The sequence below is a fragment of the Odocoileus virginianus genome, chromosome 2 (assembly GCF_023699985.2).
Source record: "Odocoileus virginianus isolate 20LAN1187 ecotype Illinois chromosome 2, Ovbor_1.2, whole genome shotgun sequence".
In the NCBI taxonomy this organism is placed as follows: domain Eukaryota; kingdom Metazoa; phylum Chordata; class Mammalia; order Artiodactyla; family Cervidae; genus Odocoileus; species Odocoileus virginianus.
Window position 1 is genome coordinate 98,109,615 of NC_069675.1, and position 3,857 is coordinate 98,113,471.

A 3,857-nucleotide genomic window follows, 5' to 3' on the forward strand; every position below is an offset into this window, starting at 1 on the left:
CCATTTTCAAGTGTGTGTAGTTCAATGGCGTTAAGCACGTTCACATTGTTCTGCAACCAGCCATCACCATCCGTCTTTAGGACTTTCTCCTCTTGTAAAATAGAGACTCTGTACCTATTTAATAGCTCATGTCCTCACCCCAGCCCCTAGCAGGCAGTATTCGGCTTCCTGTCTCTGTGATTTTGACTTCTTCAGATACCTTGTGTAAGTGGAATTAAGTGTTTGTCCTGTGACTGGTTTATTAAGCTTAACAGGGTGTCTTCAAGGCTCGTGTGTGTTGTGTTACAGCACGTGTCAGAATTCTCTTCCTTCATTTATTTGTTGTGGCATGCAGGATCTTTCAGTGTGGTGCATGGGTTCTCTAGTTGTGAAGCCCGGGCTCCAGAGTGCATGGGCTTCAGCAGTTGTGGGTTGCGGGCCTTGTTGCTCGGCAGTATGTGGAATCTTAATTCCCTGAGCAGGGATTGAACCTGTGTCCCCTGCATTGCAAGTTGGATTCTTTACCACTGAACCACCAGGGAAGTCCCCAGAATTCTCTTCTTTTTTAAGGCTAAATAATATTCCATTGTACACATATACTGTGTTTTGTTTACTTATTCATTTGCTGATAGACACTGGGCAGCCTCCTCTGCTTGGCTGTTATGAATACGACTGCTGGAAAGATGGACTTACAGGTGTCTCTTTGAGTCCCTGCCTTGATGCTTCAGGTACATATCTGGGAGTGGAATGGCTGGATCTGGGCGGGGTGGCTTATAATGGATTCTTTCCTACTTTCCAAATGAGCTTACCACACGTGTCCTTTTAAACCGCAAACCAGTCATCTTGCAGAAATGTGTACATAGACCACCTTTCAAGCATATACCAACTGTAGTCACAGGACTTCAAGAGGGTCCTCACCCTCTTCCCAGCTTCTACATCCTTTTCTTCAGAGGAGGAGACCTCCCTACATGCTCTTGGGATGACAAGAAGCATCAGGAATGAAAAAACACTCACCCTTCAGGGGACAGTGATACAACGGTAATTTGAAAACCTCTGAAGGTACATGCAAAACAGATGTAAATTTAGTGCAAATCCTCGTGGCTGGAAGGCAGCGCCCCCTGCAGGACACTCCTGGTGCCGATCAGCATTGAGATAGAATGCTATTGCCCAGATGGGGTTGCATGTCCAGTTCTCTGCAGAGATGCGTGCATCGTCCTGAATGTCTATCTTCGGCTCTCACTTCTTTGTGGGTTCCTCTGAGGCTTTGTTTCCTTGATCTGGAGGCTGAAGCTATGCCCCAGGCCCAGAGACCCCTGACCCACGTAGGATGTGGGGAAAGACGGAGTCTCTCCCATCTCAGCAGCCACAGAAAACTGTTTGCTGATCCAGGCTCCAAGGCCACTGCCTGTGGTAGGGGGGCCTGACCAGGGAGGTGAGGATCCGTGGGGTGATTTTCACCCTCCTCAGGCTGGCTCATGACCCCACACACACAAGTTCACACACACACATATTCAGATACACACACACTGCTTGGTGGGAATAATACAAACTTGCGTCAGATAACACACATGAGCTTCTGATGCTGTCGCGTGCTTGTCGTGGAGCTGGACTGAGAAATAGGACGGGGGGTCCTTGCCCGGGTGGGGTCTGGCAGATGCCCCCCCCCCCCACACACACACACATCACCATGCGGACTTGACTGCGGTGCCAGCTGCCCCTGGGCTTGCCCTTCCCATCTTTCGGTCAGTAATTCCTAGGGACCAACTGCTCCCCGAGACTGAAAGACACAAGGTTTACGAAGGCCCTGCAGCCTCTCTGGCCTGGATAAACGTCCCTGGGACTTTTATTCCTTCCTCCACGCCCACGGCCTCCTGTGCGTGTCCAGAGAACACAAACGCGGAAGTCACCGGAGGGTTCACAGCGCAGTAACCAGATGCCATGGGTCTCATTAATAATCAACCTACCGTGTAAAGGAGCACAGCCCACCTGCCAGGAGTCAGGCCGACACGCCTCGTTCGCTCGTTTGCCCCCAGCAGCTCAGGCTTCCGGACTGTCCAGTGAGAGGGAGAAAGGGCGGAGTTCTAGAGTCTGCTGTTGAGGATTTCTGCTGAGATGTGCTACCCCACCCATTTAAAGCACTGTAGCATATGTAAGGAGAAGGCAATGGCACCCCACCCCAGTACTGTTGCCTGGGGAATCCCATGGACGGAGGAGCCTAGTAGGCTGCAGTCCATGGGGTCGCTAAGAGTCGGACACGACTGAGCGACTTCAGTTTCACTTTTCCCTTTCATGCACTGGAGAAGGAAATGGCAGCCCACTCCAGTGTTCTTGCCTGGAGAATCCCAGGGATGGGGGAGCCTGGTGGGCTGCCGTCTATGGGGTTGCACAGAGTCGGAAACGACTGAAGTGACTTGGCAGCAGCAGCATGTGTAAAACGTTTTGCATGTATTATTTTCATTTGCTACCTGCAGCTCCAAGGGAAGCTTTATCTTGGCTCCATTTTAGAAACAGCAGTTCTGAGGCTCGGGGAGGCCAGTGCCTGCCTATGGTCTGCAGCTGGTGAGTGTCAAGGCCAGGTGCAACCGAGGTCTGAGGACCACAATGGTGCTCGCATTGCACCCAACTGGCTGGAGAATCCGATGTTATCTGCTCTACTAGTTGCCACTGGGGTCTCACACTTTATAAAAACCTATACAAGTTACGGGGGACTTCCCTGGCAGTCCAGTGGCCAAGTCCGAGCTCCCCATGTGGGGGCCCCAGGCCCAATCCCTGGCAGGGAAACTAGATCCCACATGTTGCAACTAAGGGTTGGCATGTGGCAATGAAGATTTTCATGAGCCACAACCGGAAAGATCCTGCATGCTGCAACCAAGGCCTGGCACAGCCAAATAAATAAAATATTAAAAATAATAAACATCTGTGAGTTTTCTAGGTGGGAGGCAATCCAGCAAGGGTTTCCATTAGGAAGGGCTGTGGCAAAGAGTTAGGAGTCCTGCCTCTGCTTCTCGGGAACTGTGTGACCTCGGCAAGTCTCTCTCCAGGCCTCGGTTTCCCCTCCTGAAACCTCAGGTGGTTGAATTGGGGATGTGCAGTCACTGTCCCTCTCCCGTCCTCCCCAGCCTCCTGCCAGAGGGCTCCACGGAGTCACTGTGGGGGAGAAGGAGCCAGGAAGGATCGAGAAGTTGCTTGATCGTCGGGTTATTTCCTAAACCTAGAAACGGGGTCCCCTGTTTCACGCTCCTGCCGGCAATGCTGGGAGGCGTCAGGCAGGAGCATTGGTCCTTGCAGGCTCTTCCCTTGTAGCCTCAGCTTCCCCACCCGAGTCTCAGCACCCCTCTTTCCTATCATAGGCCTCTAGGCAAACCAGCTATCTTGTGACCTGAAGACACCCCAGAACCCCACCCGCTGGTCCTCCTCCAGGATGCTGCCCATTCCCATCGAGAGAGCTGTGGAGGCGAGAGGATGAGGGGGTTGAGCTCACGGACTGAGGGAGAGACTGCCTGTGCGGTGCCCAAGAGCAGAGGACCAATAAAGACCTGTTTGAATTGAAAAACATTGTATCCACATATGTTTTTAATGAGCTTCCCAGGTGGCGCTGGTGGTGAAGAAAAAGTGAATATTGCTCAGTCATGTCCGACTCTCTGTGACCCCATGGACTATGTAGCCTGCCAGGCTCCTCTGTCCATTGAATTATCCAAGCCAGAATACTGGAATGGGTTGTAGTTCCCTTCTCCAGGGGATCTGCCCGACCCAGGGATCGAACCCAGGTCTCCCACATTGTAGGCGGATTCTTTACCCTCTGAGCCACCAGGGAAGCACCTGCCTGCATGTCAGTGCAGGAGATGTAAGAGACCTGGGTTTGATCCCTGGGTCGGGAA

The 3,857-nt window shown here is 52.2% G+C and overlaps 1 long non-coding RNA gene across 1 annotated transcript; it reads left to right on the top strand.

Annotated features, from left to right (window-relative positions):
* The first annotated feature begins 268 nt into the window (after positions 1-268).
* Positions 269-3,532, top strand: LOC110148789 (uncharacterized). Its single transcript, XR_002317264.2, has 3 exons — positions 269-707; positions 818-1,017; positions 3,330-3,532. It is a non-coding gene; the product is annotated as an uncharacterized lncRNA (long non-coding RNA).
* The last annotated feature ends 325 nt before the right edge of the window (positions 3,533-3,857 follow it).